This window comes from Medicago sativa, chromosome 8 (assembly GCF_051527215.1).
Source record: "Medicago sativa cultivar Bolivia chromosome 8, Bolivia_mono, whole genome shotgun sequence".
In the NCBI taxonomy this organism is placed as follows: Eukaryota; Viridiplantae; Streptophyta; class Magnoliopsida; order Fabales; family Fabaceae; genus Medicago; species Medicago sativa.
The window spans coordinates 50,567,803-50,590,221 of record NC_140756.1 but is presented as its reverse complement, the minus strand read 5'-3'; positions in this window follow the sequence as shown (position 1 = coordinate 50,590,221).

The window sequence follows — 22,419 nt, the reverse complement described above, 5'->3', positions numbered from 1 at the left end:
TTGTCCCATTAAATTTAGTGAATGTTGGGATGCCTCGGTGATTTTAAAGAAATCTACATTTTGTAAATGTTGGGATGCCTCGGTGATTTTACGATCTTGAGTGCAATTTTAGAGTAGAATTGTCACTCAAATATGATATATGAGCACGAGTTTTGAAATTAATATGATGCCTCGATGACCCAAAAAGAATTGACGGATATTATTTGTCCCATTAAATTTTGCAAATTTTGGGATGCCTCGGTGATTTTGTGATCTTGAGTGTAATTCTAGACACTATGAATTGCCAATCGGATATGATACGGGAGCCCGAGTTTTGAAATTATTATGATGCCTCGATGACCCGAAAGGAATTGGTGGATATTATTTGTCCCATTAAATTTTGTAAATGTTGGGATGCCTTAGTGATTTTAAAGAAGACTACATTTTGTAAATGTTGAGATGCCTCGGTGATTATATGATCTTGAGTGCAATTCTAGACTAAGAATTGTCACTCAAATATGATATGAGCACGAGTTTTGAAATTATTATAATGCCTTGATGACCCGAAAGGAATTGATGAATATTATTTGTCCCATAAGTATTGCAAGTGTTTGGATGCCTCGATGACCCATATGACATTTGAGCCTGGGTTTTGAAATTATTATGATGCCTCGATAACCCGAAAAGAATTGACGGATATTATTTGTCCCATTAAATTTAGTAAATGTTGGGATGCCTCGGTGATTTTAAAGAAATCTACATTTTGTAAATGTTGGGATGCCTCGGTGATTTTACGATCTTGAGTGCAATTCTAGACTAGAATTGTCACTCAAATATGATATATGAGCCCGAGTTTTGAAATTATTATGATGCCTCGATGACCCGAAAAGAATTGACGGATATTATTTGTCCCATTAAATTTTGCAAATTTTGGGACGCCTCGGTGATTTTATGATCTTGAGTGTAATTCTAGACACTATGAATTGTCACTCAAATATGATATATGAGCCCGAGTTTTGAAATTATTATAATGCCTGGATGACCCGAAAGAAATTGATGGATATTATTTGTCTCATAAGTATTGCAAGTGTTTGGATGCCTCGATGACCCATATGATATTTGAGCTCGAGTTTTGAAATTATTATGATGCCTCGATAACCCGAAAAGAATTGACGGATATCATTTGTCCCATTAAATTTAGTGAATGTTGGGATGCCTCGGTGATTTTAAAGAAATCTACATTTTGTAAATGTTGGGATGCCTCGGTGATTTTACGATCTTGAGTGCAATTTTAGACTAGAATTGTCACTCAAATATGATATATGAGCCCGAGTTTTGAAATTAATATGATGCCTCGATGACCCAAAAAGAATTGACGGATATTATTTGTCCCATTAAATTTTGCAAATTTTGGGATGCCTCGGTGATTTTACGATCTTGAGTGCAATTCTAGGCTAGAATTGTCACTCAAATATAATATATGAGCCTCGAGTTTTGAAATTATTATGATGCCTCGATGACCCGAAAAGAATTGACGGATATTATTTGTCCCATTAAATTTTGCAAATTTTGGGACGCCTCGGTGATTTTATGATCTTGAGTGTAATTCTAGACACTATGAATTGTCACTCAAATATGATATATGAGCCCGAGTTTTGAAATTATTATAATGCCTGGATGACCCGAAAGAAATTGATGGATATTATTTGTCGCATAAGTATTGCAAGTGTTTGGATGCCTCGATGACCCATATGATATTTGAGCTCGAGTTTTGAAATTATTATGATGCCTCGATAACCCGAAAAGAATTGACGGATATCATTTGTCCCATTAAATTTAGTGAATGTTGGGATGCCTCGGTGATTTTAAAGAAATCTACATTTTGTAAATGTTGGGATGCCTCGGTGATTTTACGATCTTGAGTGCAATTTTAGACTAGAATTGTCACTCAAATATGATATATGAGCTTTGAGTTTTGAAATTAATATGATGCCTCGATGACCCAAAAAGAATTGACGGATATTATTTGTCCCATTAAATTTTGCAAATTTTGGGATGCCTCGGTGATTTTGTGATCTTGAGTGTAATTCTAGACACTATGAATTGCCAATCGAGATATGATACGGGAGCCCGAGTTTTGAAATTATTATGATGCCTCGATGACCCGAAAGGAATTGGTGGATATTATTTGTCCCATTAAATTTTGTAAATGTTGGGATGCCTTAGTGATTTTAAAGAAGACTACATTTTGTAAATGTTGAGATGCCTCGGTGATTATATGATCTTGAGTGCAATTCTAGACTAAGAATTGTCACTCAAATATGATATGAGCACGAGTTTTGAAATTATTATAATGCCTTGATGACCCGAAAGGAATTGATGAATATTATTTGTCCCATAAGTATTGCAAGTGTTTGGATGCCTCGATGACCCATATGACATTTGAGCCTGGGTTTTGAAATTATTATGATGCCTCGATAACCCGAAAAGAATTGACGGATATTATTTGTCCCATTAAATTTAGTAAATGTTGGGATGCCTCGGTGATTTTAAAGAAATCTACATTTTGTAAATGTTGGGATGCCTCGGTGATTTTACGATCTTGAGTGCAATTCTAGACTAGAATTGTCACTCAAATATGATATATGAGCCTGAGTTTTGAAATTATTATGATGCCTCGATGATCCGAAAAGAATTGACGGATATTATTTGTCCCATTAAATTTTGCAAATTTTGGGATGCCTCGGTGATTTTACGATCTTGAGTGCAATTCTAGACTAGAATTGTCACTCAAATATAATATATGAGCTCGAGTTTTGTAATTATTTTGATGCCTCGATGACCCGAAAAGAATTGACGGATATTATTTGTCCCATTAAATTTTGCAAATTTTGGGATGCCTCGGTGATTTTATGATCTTGAGTGTAATTCTAGACACTATGAATTGTCACTCAAATATGATATATGAGCACCGAGTTTTGAAATTATTATAATGCCTGGATGACCCGAAAGAAATTGATGGATATTATTTGTCCCATAAGTATTGCAAGTGTTTGGATGCCTCGATGACCCATATGATATTTGAGCCTGAGTTTTGAAATTATTATGATGCCTCGATAACCCGAAAAGAATTGACGGATATTATTTGTCCCATTAAATTTAGTAAATGTTGGGATGCCTCGGTGATTTTAAAGAAATCTACATTTTGTAAATGTTGGGATGCCTCGGTGATTTTACGATCTTGAGTGCAATTCTAGACTAGAATTGTCACTCAAATATGATACATGAGCCCGAGTTTTGAAATTAATATGATGCCTCGATGACCCGAAAAGAAATGACGGATATTATTTGTCCCATTAAATTTTGCAACTTTTGGGATGCCTCGGTGATTTTATGATCTTGAGTGTAATTCTAGACACTATGAATTGCTAATTAGATATGATACATGAGCCCGAGTTTTGAAATTATTATGATGCCTCGATGACCCGAAAGGAATTGGTGGATATTATTTGTCCCATTAAATTTTGTAAATGTTGGGATGCCTTAGTGATTTTAAAGAAGACTACATTTTGTAAATGTTGAGATGCCTCGGTGATTATATGATCTTGAGTGCAATTCTAGACTAAGAATTGTCACTCAAATATGATATATGAGCCCGAGTTTTGAAATTATTATAATGCCTTGATGACCCGAAAGGAATTGATGGATATTATTTGTCCCATAAGTATTGCAAGTGTTTGGATGCCTCGATGACCCATATGACATTTGAGCCTGGGTTTTGAAATTATTATGATGCCTCGATAACCCGAAAAGAATTGATGGATATTATTTGTCCCATTAAATTTAGTAAATGTTGGGATGCCTCGGTGATTTTAAAGAAATCTACATTTTGTAAATGTTGGGATGCCTCGGTGATTTTACGATCTTGAGTGCAATTCTAGACTAGAATTGTCACTCAAATATGATACATGAGCACGAGTTTTGAAATTAATATGATGCCTCGAAAGAAATGACGGATATTATTTGTCCCATTAAATTTTGCAACTTTTGGGATGCCTCGGTGATTTTATGATCTTGAGTGTAATTCTAGACACTATGAATTGCTAATTAGATATGATACATGAGCCCGAGTTTTGAAATTATTATGATGCCTCGATGACCCGAAAGGAATTGGTGGATATTATTTGTCCCATTAAATTTTGTAAATGTTGGGATGCCTTAGTGATTTTAAAGAAGACTACATTTTGTAAATGTTGAGATGCCTCGGTGATTATATGATCTTGAGTGCAATTCTAGACTATGAATTGTCACTCAAATATGATATATGAGCACGAGTTTTGAAATTATTATAATGCCTCGATGACCCGAAAGGAATTGATGGATATTATTTGTCCCATAAGTATTGCAAGTGTTTGGATGCCTCGATGACCCATATGATATTTGAGCTTGGGTTTTGAAATTATTATGATGCCTCGATAACCCGAAAAGAATTGACGGATATTATTTGACCCATTAAATTTAGTAAATGTTGGGATGCCTCGGTGATTTTAAAGAAATCTACATTTTGTAAATGTTGGGATGCCTCGGTGATTTTACGATCTTGAGTGCAATTCTAGACTAGAATTGTCACTCAAATATGATATATGAGCACCGAGTTTTGAAATTATTATGATGCCTCGATGACCCGAAAAGAATTGACGGATATTATTTGTCCCATTAAATTTTGCAAATTTTGGGATGCCTCGGTGATTTTACGATCTTGAGTGCAATTCTAGGCTAGAATTGTCACTCAAATATAATATATGAGCCCGAGTATTGAAATTATTATGATGCCTCGATGACCCGAAAAGAATTGACGGATATTTTTTGTCCCATTAAATTTTGCAAATTTTGGGACGCCTCGGTGATTTTATGATCTTGAGTGTAATTCTAGACACTATGAATTGTCACTCAAATATGATATATGAGCCCGAGTTTTGAAATTATTATAATGCCTGGATGACCCGAAAGAAATTGATGGATATTATTTGTCTCATAAGTATTGCAAGTGTTTGGATGCCTCGATGACCCATATGATATTTGAGCTTTGAGTTTTGAAATTATTATGATGCCTCGATAACCCGAAAAGAATTGACGGATATCATTTGTCCCATTAAATTTAGTGAATGTTGGGATGCCTCGGTGATTTTAAAGAAATCTACATTTTGTAAATGTTGGGATGCCTCGGTGATTTTACGATCTTGAGTGCAATTTTAGACTAGAATTGTCACTCAAATATGATATATGAGCACGAGTTTTGAAATTAATATGATGCCTCGATGACCCAAAAAGAATTGACGGATATTATTTGTCCCATTAAATTTTGCAAATTTTGGGATGCCTCGGTGATTTTGTGATCTTGAGTGTAATTCTAGACACTATGAATTGCCAATCGGATATGATACAGAGCACGAGTTTTGAAATTATTATGATGCCTCGATGACCCGAAAGGAATTGGTGGATATTATTTGTCCCATTAAATTTTGTAAATGTTGGGATGCCTTAGTGATTTTAAAGAAGACTACATTTTGTAAATGTTGAGATGCCTCGGTGATTATATGATCTTGAGTGCAATTCTAGACTAAGAATTGTCACTCAAATATGATATGAGCCCGAGTTTTGAAATTATTATAATGCCTTGATGACCCAAAGGAATTGATGAATATTATTTGTCCCATAAGTATTGCAAGTGTTTGGATGCCTCGATGACCCATATGACATTTGAGCCTGGGTTTTGAAATTATTATGATGCCTCGATAACCCGAAAAGAATTGACGGATATTATTTGTCCCATTAAATTTAGTAAATGTTGGGATGCCTCGGTGATTTTAAAGAAATCTACATTTTGTAAATGTTGGGATGCCTCGGTGATTTTACGATCTTGAGTGCAATTCTAGACTAGAATTGTCACTCAAATATGATATATGAGCCTGAGTTTTGAAATTATTATGATGCCTCGATGATCCGAAAAGAATTGACGGATATTATTTGTCCCATTAAATTTTGCAAATTTTGGGATGCCTCGGTGATTTTACGATCTTGAGTGCAATTCTAGACTAGAATTGTCACTCAAATATAATATATGAGCCTGAGTTTTGTAATTATTATGATGCCTCGATGACCCGAAAAGAATTGACGGATATTATTTGTCCCATTAAATTTTGCAAATTTTGGGATGCCTCGGTGATTTTATGATCTTGAGTGTAATTCTAGACACTATGAATTGTCACTCAAATATGATATATGAGCCCGAGTTTTGAAATTATTATAATGTGGATGACCCGAAAGAAATTGATGGATATTATTTGTCCCATAAGTATTGCAAGTGTTTGGATGCCTCGATGACCCATATGATATTTGAGCACGAGTTTTGAAATTATTATGATGCCTCGAAAACCCGAAAAGAATTGACGGATATTATTTGTCCCATTAAATTTAGTAAATGTTGGGATGCCTCGGTGATTTTAAAGAAATCTACATTTTGTAAATGTTGGGATGCCTCGGTGATTTTACGATCTTGAGTGCAATTTTAGACTAGAATTGTCACTCAAATATGATATATGAGCCCGAGTTTTGAAATTATTATAATGCCTTGATGACCCGAAAGGAATTGATGGATATTATTTGTCCCATAAGTATTGCAAGTGTTTGGATGCCTCGATGACCCATATGACATTTGAGCCTCGGGTTTTGAAATTATTATGATGCCTCGATAACCCGAAAAGAATTGACGGATATTATTTGTCCCATTAAATTTAGTAAATGTTGGGATGCCTCGGTGATTTTAAAGAAATCTACATTTTGTAAATGTTGGGATGCCTCGGTGATTTTACGATCTTGAGTGCAATTCTAGACTAGAATTGTCACTCAAATATGATACATGAGCCTGAGTTTTGAAATTAATATGATGCCTTGATGACCCGAAAAGAAATGACGGATATTATTTGTCCCATTAAATTTTGCAAATTTTGGGATGCCTCGGTGATTTTATGATCTTGAGTGTAATTCTAGACACTATGAATTGCTAATCGGATATGATACATGAGCACGAGTTTTGAAATTATTATGATGCCTCGATGACCCGAAAGGAATTGGTGGATATTATTTGTCCCATTAAATTTTGTAAATGTTGGGATGCCTTAGTGATTTTAAAGAAGACTACATTTTGTAAATGTTGAGATGCCTCGGTGATTATATGATCTTAAGTGCAATTCTAGACTAAGAATTGTCACTCAAATATGATATATGAGCCCGAGTTTTGAAATTATTATAATGCCTGGATGACCCGAAAGAAATTGATGGATATTATTTGTCTCATAAGTATTGCAAGTGTTTGGATGCCTCGATGACCCATATGATATTTGAGCTCGAGTTTTGAAATTATTATGATGCCTCGATAACCCGAAAAGAATTGACGGATATCATTTGTCCCATTAAATTTAGTGAATGTTGGGATGCCTCGGTGATTTTAAAGAAATCTACATTTTGTAAATGTTGGGATGCCTCGGTGATTTTACGATCTTGAGTGCAATTTTAGACTAGAATTGTCACTCAAATATGATATATGAGCCCGAGTTTTGAAATTAATATGATGCCTCGATGACCCAAAAAGAATTGACGGATATTATTTGTCCCATTAAATTTTGCAAATTTTGGGATGCCTCGGTGATTTTGTGATCTTGAGTGTAATTCTAGACACTATGAATTGCCAATCGGATATGATACGGGAGCCGAGTTTTGAAATTATTATGATGCCTCGATGACCCGAAAGGAATTGGTGGATATTATTTGTCCCATTAAATTTTGTAAATGTTGGGATGCCTTAGTGATTTTAAAGAAGACTACATTTTGTAAATGTTGAGATGCCTCGGTGATTATATGATCTTGAGTGCAATTCTAGACTAAGAATTGTCACTCAAATATGATATGAGCACGAGTTTTGAAATTATTATAATGCCTTGATGACCCAAAGGAATTGATGAATATTATTTGTCCCATAAGTATTGCAAGTGTTTGGATGCCTCGATGACCCATATGACATTTGAGCTCGGGTTTTGAAATTATTATGATGCCTCGATAACCCGAAAAGAATTGACGGATATTATTTGTCCCATTAAATTTAGTAAATGTTGGGATGCCTCGGTGATTTTAAAGAAATCTACATTTTGTAAATGTTGGGATGCCTCGGTGATTTTACGATCTTGAGTGCAATTCTAGACTAGAATTGTCACTCAAATATGATATATGAGCCCGAGTTTTGAAATTATTATGATGCCTCGATGATCCGAAAAGAATTGACGGATATTATTTGTCCCATTAAATTTTGCAAATTTTGGGATGCCTCGGTGATTTTACGATCTTGAGTGCAATTCTAGACTAGAATTGTCACTCAAATATAATATATGAGCCTGAGTTTTGTAATTATTATGATGCCTCGATGACCCGAAAAGAATTGACGGATATTATTTGTCCCATTAAATTTTGCAAATTTTGGGATGCCTCGGTGATTTTATGATCTTGAGTGTAATTCTAGACACTATGAATTGTCACTCAAATATGATATATGAGCACGAGTTTTGAAATTATTATAATGTCTGGATGACCCGAAAGAAATTGATGGATATTATTTGTCCCATAAGTATTGCAAGTGTTTGGATGCCTCGATGACCCATATGATATTTGAGCACGAGTTTTGAAATTATTATGATGCCTCGAAAACCCGAAAAGAATTGACGGATATTATTTGTCCCATTAAATTTAGTAAATGTTGGGATGCCTCGGTGATTTTAAAGAAATCTACATTTTGTAAATGTTGGGATGCCTCGGTGATTTTACGATCTTGAGTGCAATTTTAGACTAGAATTGTCACTCAAATATGATATATGAGCACGAGTTTTGAAATTATTATAATGCCTTGATGACCCGAAAGGAATTGATGGATATTATTTGTCCCATAAGTATTGCAAGTGTTTGGATGCCTCGATGACCCATATGACATTTGAGCCTGGGTTTTGAAATTATTATGATGCCTCGATAACCCGAAAAGAATTGACGGATATTATTTGTCCCATTAAATTTAGTAAATGTTGGGATGCCTCGGTGATTTTAAAGAAATCTACATTTTGTAAATGTTGGGATGCCTCGGTGATTTTACGATCTTGAGTGCAATTCTAGACTAGAATTGTCACTCAAATATGATACATGAGCACCGAGTTTTGAAATTAATATGATGCCTTGATGACCCGAAAAGAAATGACGGATATTATTTGTCCCATTAAATTTTGCAAATTTTGGGATGCCTCGGTGATTTTATGATCTTGAGTGTAATTCTAGACACTATGAATTGCTAATCGGATATGATACATGAGCACGAGTTTTGAAATTATTATGATGCCTCGATGACCCGAAAGGAATTGGTGGATATTATTTGTCCCATTAAATTTTGTAAATGTTGGGATGCCTTAGTGATTTTAAAGAAGACTACATTTTGTAAATGTTGAGATGCCTCGGTGATTATATGATCTTAAGTGCAATTCTAGACTAAGAATTGTCACTCAAATATGATATATGAGCACGAGTTTTGAAATTATTATAATGCCTTGATGACCCGAAAGGAATTGATGGATATTATTTGTCCCATAAGTATTGCAAGTGTTTGGATGCCTCAATGACCCATATGACATTTGAGCTCGGGTTTTGAAATTATTATGATGCCTCGATAACCCGAAAAGAATTGACGGATATTATTTGTCCCATTAAATTTAGTAAATGTTGGGATGCCTCGGTGATTTTAAAGAAATCTACATTTTGTAAATGTTGGGATGCCTCGGTGATTTTACGATCTTGAGTGCAATTCTAGACTAGAATTGTCACTCAAATATGATATATGAGCCCGAGTTTTGAAATTATTATGATGCCTCGATGATCCGAAAAGAATTGACGGATATTATTTGTCCCATTAAATTTTGCAAATTTTGGGATGCCTCGGTGATTTTACGATCTTGAGTGCAATTCTAGACTAGAATTGTCACTCAAATATAATATATGAGCCTGAGTTTTGTAATTATTATGATGCCTCGATGACCCGAAAAGAATTGACGGATATTATTTGTCCCATTAAATTTTGCAAATTTTGGGATGCCTCGGTGATTTTATGATCTTGAGTGTAATTCTAGACACTATGAATTGTCACTCAAATATGATATATGAGCCCGAGTTTTGAAATTATTATAATGTCTGGATGACCCGAAAGAAATTGATGGATATTATTTGTCCCATAAGTATTGCAAGTGTTTGGATGCCTCGATGACCCATATGATATTTGAGCACGAGTTTTGAAATTATTATGATGCCTCGAAAACCCGAAAAGAATTGACGGATATTATTTGTCCCATTAAATTTAGTAAATGTTGGGATGCCTCGGTGATTTTAAAGAAATCTACATTTTGTAAATGTTGGGATGCCTCGGTGATTTTACGATCTTGAGTGCAATTTTAGACTAGAATTGTCACTCAAATATGATATATGAGCCTGAGTTTTGAAATTATTATAATGCCTTGATGACCCGAAAGGAATTGATGGATATTATTTGTCCCATAAGTATTGCAAGTGTTTGGATGCCTCGATGACCCATATGACATTTGAGCCTGGGTTTTGAAATTATTATGATGCCTCGATAACCCGAAAAGAATTGACGGATATTATTTGTCCCATTAAATTTAGTAAATGTTGGGATGCCTCGGTGATTTTAAAGAAATCTACATTTTGTAAATGTTGGGATGCCTCGGTGATTTTACGATCTTGAGTGCAATTCTAGACTAGAATTGTCACTCAAATATGATACATGAGCACCGAGTTTTGAAATTAATATGATGCCTTGATGACCCGAAAAGAAATGACGGATATTATTTGTCCCATTAAATTTTGCAAATTTTGGGATGCCTCGGTGATTTTATGATCTTGAGTGTAATTCTAGACACTATGAATTGCTAATCGATATGATACATGAGCACGAGTTTTGAAATTATTATGATGCCTCGATGACCCGAAAGGAATTGGTGGATATTATTTGTCCCATTAAATTTTGTAAATGTTGGGATGCCTTAGTGATTTTAAAGAAGACTACATTTTGTAAATGTTGAGATGCCTCGGTGATTATATGATCTTAAGTGCAATTCTAGACTAAGAATTGTCACTCAAATATGATATATGAGCCCGAGTTTTGAAATTATTATAATGCCTTGATGACCCGAAAGGAATTGATGGATATTATTTGTCCCATAAGTATTGCAAGTGTTTGGATGCCTCAATGACCCATATGACATTTGAGCTCGGGTTTTGAAATTATTATGATGCCTCGATAACCCGAAAAGAATTGACGGATATTATTTGTCCCATTAAATTTAGTAAATGTTGGGATGCCTCGGTGATTTTAAAGAAATCTACATTTTGTAAATGTTGGGATGCCTCGGTGATTTTACGATCTTGAGTGCAATTCTAGACTAGAATTGTCACTCAAATATGATACATGAGCCCGAGTTTTGAAATTAATATGATGCCTCGATGACCCTAAAAGAAATGACGGATATTATTTGTCCCATTAAATTTTGCAACTTTTGGGATGCCTCGGTGATTTTATGATCTTGAGTGTAATTCTAGACACTATGAATTGCTAATTAGATATGATACATGAGCCCGAGTTTTGAAATTATTATGATGCCTCGATGACCCGAAAGGAATTGGTGGATATTATTTGTCCCATTAAATTTTGTAAATGTTGGGATGCCTTAGTGATTTTAAAGAAGACTACATTTTGTAAATGTTGAGATGCCTCGGTGATTATATGATCTTGAGTGCAATTCTAGACTATGAATTGTCACTCAAATATGATATATGAGCCCGAGTTTTGAAATTATTATAATGCCTTGATGACCCGAAAGGAATTGATGGATATTATTTGTCCCATAAGTATTGCAAGTGTTTGGATGCCTCGATGACCCATATGACATTTGAGCCCGGGTTTTGAAATTATTATGATGCCTCGATAACCCGAAAAGAATTGATGGATATTATTTGTCCCATTAAATTTAGTAAATGTTGGGATGCCTCGGTGATTTTAAAGAAATCTACATTTTGTAAATGTTGGGATGCCTAGGTGATTTTACGATCTTGAGTGCAATTCTAGACTAGAATTGTCACTCAAATATGATACATGAGCACCGAGTTTTGAAATTAATATGATGCCTCGATGACCCGAAAAGAAATGACGGATATTATTTGTCCCATTAAATTTTGCAACTTTTGGGATGCCTCGGTGATTTTATGATCTTGAGTGTAATTCTAGACACTATGAATTGCTAATTAGATATGATACATGAGCCCGAGTTTTGAAATTATTATGATGCCTCGATGACCCGAAAGGAATTGGTGGATATTATTTGTCCCATTAAATTTTGTAAATGTTGGGATGCCTTAGTGATTTTAAAGAAGACTACATTTTGTAAATGTTGAGATGCCTCGGTGATTATATGATCTTGAGTGCAATTCTAGACTATGAATTGTCACTCAAATATGATATATGAGCCTGAGTTTTGAAATTATTATAATGCCTCGATGACCCGAAAGGAATTGATGGATATTATTTGTCCCATAAGTATTGCAAGTGTTTGGATGCCTCGATGACCCATATGATATTTGAGCTTGGGTTTTGAAATTATTATGATGCCTCGATAACCCGAAAAGAATTGACGGATATTATTTGACCCATTAAATTTAGTAAATGTTGGGATGCCTCGGTGATTTTAAAGAAATCTACATTTTGTAAATGTTGGGATGCCTCGGTGATTTTACGATCTTGAGTGCAATTCTAGACTAGAATTGTCACTCAAATATGATATATGAGCCCGAGTTTTGAAATTATTATGATGCCTCGATGACCCGAAAAGAATTGACGGATATTATTTGTCCCATTAAATTTTGCAAATTTTGGGATGCCTCGGTGATTTTACGATCTTGAGTGCAATTCTAGGCTAGAATTGTCACTCAAATATAATATATGAGCACTGAGTTTTGAAATTATTATGATGCCTCGATGACCCGAAAAGAATTGACGGATATTATTTGTCCCATTAAATTTTGCAAATTTTGGGACGCCTCGGTGATTTTATGATCTTGAGTGTAATTCTAGACACTATGAATTGTCACTCAAATATGATATATGAGCCCGAGTTTTGAAATTATTATAATGCCTGGATGACCCGAAAGAAATTGATGGATATTATTTGTCTCATAAGTATTGCAAGTGTTTGGATGCCTCGATGACCCATATGATATTTGAGCTCGAGTTTTGAAATTATTATGATGCCTCGATAACCCGAAAAGAATTGACGGATATCATTTGTCCCATTAAATTTAGTGAATGTTGGGATGCCTCGGTGATTTTAAAGAAATCTACATTTTGTAAATGTTGGGATGCCTCGGTGATTTTACGATCTTGAGTGCAATTTTAGACTAGAATTGTCACTCAAATATGATATATGAGCACGAGTTTTGAAATTAATATGATGCCTCGATGACCCAAAAAGAATTGACGGATATTATTTGTCCCATTAAATTTTGCAAATTTTGGGATGCCTCGGTGATTTTGTGATCTTGAGTGTAATTCTAGACACTATGAATTGCCAATCGGATATGATACGAGCCCGAGTTTTGAAATTATTATGATGCCTCGATGACCCGAAAGGAATTGGTGGATATTATTTGTCCCATTAAATTTTGTAAATGTTGGGATGCCTTAGTGATTTTAAAGAAGACTACATTTTGTAAATGTTGAGATGCCTCGGTGATTATATGATCTTGAGTGCAATTCTAGACTAAGAATTGTCACTCAAATATGATATGAGCACCGAGTTTTGAAATTATTATAATGCCTTGATGACCCGAAAGGAATTGATGAATATTATTTGTCCCATAAGTATTGCAAGTGTTTGGATGCCTCGATGACCCATATGACATTTGAGCCTGGGTTTTGAAATTATTATGATGCCTCGATAACCCGAAAAGAATTGACGGATATTATTTGTCCCATTAAATTTAGTAAATGTTGGGATGCCTCGGTGATTTTAAAGAAATCTACATTTTGTAAATGTTGGGATGCCTCGGTGATTTTACGATCTTGAGTGCAATTCTAGACTAGAATTGTCACTCAAATATGATATATGAGCACTGAGTTTTGAAATTATTATGATGCCTCGATCATCCGAAAAGAATTGACGGATATTATTTGTCCCATTAAATTTTGCAAATTTTGGGATGCCTCGGTGATTTTACGATCTTGAGTGCAATTCTAGACTAGAATTGTCACTCAAATATAATATATGAGCCTGAGTTTTGTAATTATTATGATGCCTCGATGACCCGAAAAGAATTGACGGATATTATTTGTCCCATTAAATTTTGCAAATTTTGGGATGCCTCGGTGATTTTATGATCTTGAGTGTAATTCTAGACACTATGAATTGTCACTCAAATATGATATATGAGCACTGAGTTTTGAAATTATTATAATGCCTGGATGACCCGAAAGAAATTGATGGATATTATTTGTCCCATAAGTATTGCAAGTGTTTGGATGCCTCGATGACCCATATGATATTTGAGCTCGAGTTTTGAAATTATTATGATGCCTCGATAACCCGAAAAGAATTGACGGATATTATTTGTCCCATTAAATTTAGTAAATGTTGGGATGCCTCGGTGATTTTAAAGAAATCTACATTTTGTAAATGTTGGGATGCCTCGGTGATTTTACGATCTTGAGTGCAATTTTAGACTAGAATTGTCACTCAAATATGATATATGAGCCCGAGTTTTGAAATTATTATAATGCCTTGATGACCCGAAAGGAATTGATGGATATTATTTGTCCCATAAGTATTGCAAGTGTTTGGATGCCTCGATGACCCATATGACATTTGAGCCTGGGTTTTGAAATTATTATGATGCCTCGATAACCCGAAAAGAATTGACGGATATTATTTGTCCCATTAAATTTAGTAAATGTTGGGATGCCTCGGTGATTTTAAAGAAATCTACATTTTGTAAATGTTGGGATGCCTCGGTGATTTTACGATCTTGAGTGCAATTCTAGACTAGAATTGTCTCTCAAATATGATACATGAGCACTGAGTTTTGAAATTAATATGATGCCTTGATGACCCGAAAAGAAATGACGGATATTATTTGTCCCATTAAATTTTGCAAATTTTGGGATGCCTCGGTGATTTTATGATCTTGAGTGTAATTCTAGACACTATGAATTGCTAATCGAGATATGATACATGAGCACCGAGTTTTGAAATTATTATGATGCCTCGATGACCCGAAAGGAATTGGTGGATATTATTTGTCCCATTAAATTTTGTAAATGTTGGGATGCCTTAGTGATTTTAAAGAAGACTACATTTTGTAAATGTTGAGATGCCTCGGTGATTATATGATCTTAAGTGCAATTCTAGACTAAGAATTGTCACTCAAATATGATATATGAGCTCGAGTTTTGAAATTATTATAATGCCTTGATGACCCGAAAGGAATTGATGGATATTATTTGTCCCATAAGTATTGCAAGTGTTTGGATGCCTCAATGACCCATATGACATTTGAGCCTGGGTTTTGAAATTATTATGATGCCTCGATAACCCGAAAAGAATTGACGGATATTATTTGTCCCATTAAATTTAGTAAATGTTGGGATGCCTCGGTGATTTTAAAGAAATCTACATTTTGTAAATGTTGGGATGCCTCGGTGATTTTACGATCTTGAGTGCAATTCTAGACTAGAATTGTCACTCAAATATGATATATGATCCCGAGTTTTGAAATTAATATGATGCCTCGATGACCCGAAAAGAATTGACGGATATTATTTGTCCCATTAAATTTTGCAAATTTTGGGATGCGTCGGTGATTTTGTGATCTTAAGTGTAATTCTAGACACCATGAATTGCCAATCGGATATGATACATGAGCTCGAGTTTTGAAATTATTATGATGCCTCGATAACCCGAAAAGAATTGACGGATATTATTTGTCCCATTAAATTTTGCAAATTTTGGGATGCCTCGGTGATTTTATGATCTTGAGTGTAATTCTAGACACAATGAATTGTCACTCAAATATGATATATGAGCTTGAGTTTTGAAATTATTATAATGCCTGGATGACCCGAAAGAAATTGATGGATATTATTTGTCCCATTAGTATTGCAAGTGTTTGGATGCCTCGATGACCCATATGACATTTGAGCCTGGGGTTTTGAAATTATTATGATGCCTCGATAACCCGAAAAGAATTGACGGATATTATTTGTCCCATTAAATTTAGTAAATGTTGGGATGCCTCGGTGATTTTAAAGAAATCTACATTTTGTAAATGTTGGGATGCCTCGGTGATTTTACGATCTTGAGTGCAATTCTAGACTAGAATTGTCACTCAAATATGATACATGAGCCCGAGTTTTGAAATTAATATGATGCCTCGATGACCCGAAATGAAATGACGGATATTATTTGTCCCATTAAATTTTGCAACTTTTGGGATGCCTCGATGATTTTATGATCTTGAGTGTAATTCTAGACACTATGAATTGCTAATTAGATATGATACATGAGCTCGAGTTTTGAAATTATTATGATGCCTCGATGACCCGAAAGGAATTGGTGGATATTATTTGTCCTATTAAATTTTGTAAATGTTGGGATGCCTTAGTGATTTTAAAGAAGACTACATTTTGTAAATGTTGAGATGCCTCGGTGATTATATGATCTTGAGTGCAATTCTAGACTATGAATTGTCAATCAAATATGATATATGAGCCTCGAGTTTTGAAATTATTATAATGCCTCGATGACCCGAAAGGAATTGATGGATATTATTTGTCCCATAAGTATTGCAAGTGTTTGGATGCCTCGATGACCCATATGATATTTGAGCTTGGGTTTTGAAATTATTATGATGCCTCGATAACCCGAAAAGAATTGACGGATATTATTTGACCCATTAAATTTAGTAAATGTTGGGATGCCTCGGTGATTTTAAAGAAATCTACATTTTGTAAATGTTGGGATGTCTCGGTGATTTTACGATCTTGAGTGCAATTCTAGACTAGAATTGTCACTCAAATATGATATATGAGCACGAGTTTTGAAATTATTATGATGCCTCGATAACCCGAAAAGAATTGACGGATATTATTTGACCCATTAAATTTAGTAAATGTTGGGATGCCTCGGTGATTTTAAAGAAATCTACATTTTGTAAATGTTGGGATGCCTCGGTGATTTTACGATCTTGAGTGCAATTCTAGACTAGAATTGTCACTCAAATATGATATATGATCCCGAGTTTTGAAATTAATATGATGCCTCGATGACCCGAAAAGAATTGACGGATATTATTTGTCCCATTAAATTTTGCAAATTTTGGGATGCTTCGGTGATTTTGTGATCTTGAGTGTAATTCTAGACACCATGAATTGCCAATCGAGATATGATACATGAGAGTTTTGAAATTATTATGATGCCTCGATAACCCGAAAAGAATTGACGGATATTATTTGTCCCATTAAATTTTGCAAATTTTGGGATGCCTCGGTGATTTTATGATCTTGAGTGTAATTCTAGACACAATGAATTGTCACTCAAATATGATATATGAGCTTGAGTTTTGAAATTATTATAATGCCTGGATGACCCGAAAGAAATTGATGGATATTATTTGTCCCATAAGTATTGCAAGTGTTTGGATGCCTCGATGACCCATATGACATTTGAGCTCTGGGTTTTGAAATTATTATGATGCCTCGATAACCCGAAAAGAATTGACGGATATTATTTGTCCCATTAAATTTAGTAAATGTTGGGATGCCTCGGTGATTTTAAAGAAATCTACATTTTGTAAATGTTGGGATGCCTCGGTGATTTTACGATCTTGAGTGCAATTCTAGACTAGAATTGTCACTCAAATATGATACATGAGCCCGAGTTTTGAAATTAATATGATGCCTTGATGACCCGAAATGAAATGACGGATATTATTTGTCCCATTAAATTTTGCAACTTTTGGGATGCCTCGGTGATTTTATGATCTTGAGTGTAATTCTAGACACTATGAATTGCTAATTAGATATGATACATGAGCCTGAGTTTTGAAATTATTATGATGCCTCGATGACCCGAAAGGAATTGGTGGATATTATTTGTCCCATTAAATTTTGTAAATGTTGGGATGCCTTAGTGATTTTAAAGAAGACTACATTTTGTAAATGTTGAGATGCCTCGGTGATTATATGATCTTGAGTGCAATTCTAGACTATGAATTGTCAATCAAATATGATATATGAGCCCGAGTTTTGAAATTATTATAATGCCTCGATGACCCGAAAGGAATTGATGGATATTATTTGTCCCATAAGTATTGCAAGTGTTTGGATGCCTCGATGACCCATATGATATTTGAGCTTGGGTTTTGAAATTATTATGATGCCTCGATAACCCGAAAAGAATTGACGGATATTATTTAACCCATTAAATTTAGTAAATGTTGGGATGCCTCGGTGATTTTAAAGAAATCTACATTTTGTAAATGTTGGGATGTCTCGGTGATTTTACGATCTTGAGTGCAATTCTAGACTAGAATTGTCACTCAAATATGATATATGAGCCTGAGTTTTGAAATTATTATGATGCCTCGATGACCCGAAAAGAATTGACGGATATTATTTGTCCCATTAAATTTTGCAAATTTTGGGATGCCTCGGTGATTTTATGATCTTGAGTGTAATTCTAGACACTATGAATTGCCAATCGATATGATACATGAGCCCGAGTTTTGAAATTATTATGATGCCTCGATGACCCGAAAGGAATTGGTGGATATTGTTTGTCCCATTAAATTTTGTAAATGTTGGGATGCCTTAGTGATTTTAAAGAAGACTACATTTTGTAAATGTTGAGATGCCTCGGTGATTATATGATCTTGAGTGGAATTCTAGACTAAGAATTGTCACTCAAATATGATATATGAGCTCGAGTTTTGAAATTATTATAATGCCTTGATGACCCGAAAGGAATTGATGGATATTATTTGTCCCATAAGTATTGCAAGTGTTTGGATGCCTCGATGACCCATATGACATTTGAGCTCGGGTTTTTAAATTATTATGATGCCTCGATAACCCGAAAAGAATTGACGGATATTATTTGTCCCATTAAATTTAGTAAATGTTGGGATGCCTCGGTGATTTTAAAGAAATCTACATTTTGTAAATGTTGGGATGCCTCGATGATTTTACGATCTTGAGTGCAATTTTAGACTAGAATTGTCACTCAAATATGATATATGAGCACCGAGTTTTGAAATTATTATAATGCCTTGATGACCCGAAAGGAATTGATGGATATTATTTGTCCCATAAGTATTGCAAGTGTTTGGATGCCTCGATGACCCATATGACATTTGAGCCTGGGTTTTGAAATTATTATGATGCCTCGATAACCCGAAAAGAATTGACGGATATCATTTGTCCCATTAAATTTAGTAAATGTTGGGATGCCTCGGTGATTTTAAAGAAATCTACATTTTGTAAATGTTGGGATGCCTCGGTGATTTTACGATCTTGAGTGCAATTCTAGACTAGAATTGTCACTCAAATATGATACATGAGCTTGAGTTTTGAAATTAATATGATGCCTCGATGACCCGAAAAGAAATGACAGATATTATTTGTCCCATTAAATTTTGCAACTTTTGGGATGCCTCGGTGATTTTATGACCTTGAGTGTAATTCTAGACACTATGAATTGCTAATTAGATATGATACATGAGCCTGTGTTTTGAAATTATTATGATGCCTCGATGACCCGAAAGGAATTGGTGGATATTATTTGTCCCATTAAATTTTGTAAATGTTGGGATGCCTTAGTGATTTTAAAGAAGACTACATTTTGTAAATGTTGAGATGCCTCGGTGATTATATGATCTTGAGTGCAATTCTAGACTATGAATTGTCACTCAAATATGATATATGAGCCCGAGTTTTGAAATTATTATAATGCCTCGATGACCCGAAAGGAATTGATGGATATTATTTGTCCCATAAGTATTGCAAGTGTTTGGATGCCTCGATGACCCATATGATATTTGAGCTTGGGTTTTGAATTTATTATGATGCCTCGATAACCCGAAAAGAATTGACGGATATTATTTGACCCATTAAATTTAGTAAATGTTGGGATGCCTCGGTGATTTTATGATCTTGAGTGCAATTCTAGACTAGAATTGTCACTCAAATATGATATATGATCCCGAGTTTTGAAATTACTATGATGCCTCGATGACCCGAAAAGAATTGACGGATATTATTTGTCCCATTAAATTTTGCAAATTTTGGGATGCCTCGGTGTTTTTATGATCTTGAGTGTAATTCTAGACACTATGAATTGCCAATCGAGATATGATACATGAGCCCGAGTTTTGAAATTATTATGATGCCTCGATGACCCGAAAGGAATTTGTAACATCCCGCTCGTCCGCTAATGGAAATTTTACCTCGTTATATGCATCGGAGGAGTTATGTTTTGGGAAGTAAGTATAATGGAGATATTTATTATGTTATGCCGGCTTAATACGGGTAAAGTACCGGTGTCGCATTAAACACGCTTGAGGCGGGGGCAAAGAGGTAATTGCGTGGGAAAAGATATTTATATGGATTGGTCCCAAAATTATTTCATTTTCTCATTTGTTTCTCTCTCTAGGGTTGAGAGAAAGAGTTCTCTCCTCTCTCTCTCTATGGAACCGCCCCCTTTCCTCCTCTCTAGCCCCTCAAACTCTTCCAAGATCATCAAGGGATAGGCAAGCATGAATCAAAGAAGCTTGTGGGCAAGAAACAACAAAGGGAATGAGTAGAAGCTTGGATTCAAGTTAGGATTTGAACTTTGAGAAGCTTGAAGCTTGAGGCAAACACAAGAATCAACCTAGGTGAGTTCCATAGATAGAATACCCACCTTTGGGTTTGTGTAATCTTGTAGAAAATCATGTTTTATGTTAGTTTTGCTTTCATGAAATTTAAGTAACCCCAAAGTAATTCTTGTTGTTTACATGCTAAAAATTGCCATGAGATATGTTTAAATGAAGCTATATATGTTGTTGGATGTATTGGGTGCATTACAGGGTCCAATTGGTCGAGTTTTGGGTCGAAAATGGAGAAAACCTGTAGCCGAAAGCACCGAAACGCAAAAATTCGCAGCGCTGCGCCTGTACAAGGGCGCTAGGCGCCCACAAGTCAGGGAGCCAGCGCTAGGCGCCCTCCCTCTGGCGCCAGGCGCCCCAGACAGGACAACGTTCGCGTTGTTCTCGCGCGCTCGGGTGCATGGGGGCAGTCGCGTGGGGGTCTGTAGCGATCGTTTCGGTGTATTCTTGTACTGTTTTTACTTATCTTTCTACTGGAACAAGCTTGGCTTTATCAAATCATGAAATTTATAAACGGCTCGTAACTTGGGTTTATGGCATTTTCGGTCTTTAGAAAGTATTGAAAATTTGCACACATCGTCAATTGATCCTTGCATCATTAATCATGGCAATCTTAGCATGTATTACAAGGATGGCTCAAGAGAGTTTTAGCCGAATTATTCGGGTAGCAAGGAACTAGGCATGGGATGAAAGTAGAGCCTTGACATAGCTTGTCAAGAACTAGAATAGATAGTAAAGGATAGAATGCTAGACATGAGTAGTATGTTTGAATAGACGCGAAGTGATATAGAATATTATCTTCGCATAAGAGCTAAGTGTCATACGAGTATGGCAAGACGTGAATTGATTAGATATCTCTTCACATAGAAAGTTAAGCAAGCATATAGTTTACCTCTAGTCGGATCGTGTAGGCATCCGAGGTAAAAGAGATAGCTAGTATAGATTTAATACTCATGCATATATTTATAGACCAAGACTTTTAAGTTAAGGTGCCATGTCTCTTGTGTCCACACTAGGTTGGTTCAAGAGGTTTCCATTAGGTGAAACGAGGTTAGCCGTAAGGAACCCGCATGTCACTTAGTAAGCAAGAGGTAGTGTCGTGTCTCTTGTGTCCACACTAGGTTGGTTCAAGAGGTTTCCATTAGGTGAAACGGGGTTAGCCGTAAGGATCCCGCACGTCACTGCAGGAGTGCCGTTGGTTATACCTTAGATAGGTTTCCATCGGATAGATAGGGATTGCGCTCGGGGTTACTCCACTCGGGGCTTTCCGTAAAATGAACTCAGATAATATTTGTTTGTTAAACGCTAACTTTAAGAATGAACTTGACTATTCATATTTGTTAGATATATTTATGTTATGTCATAGAGCCTTGA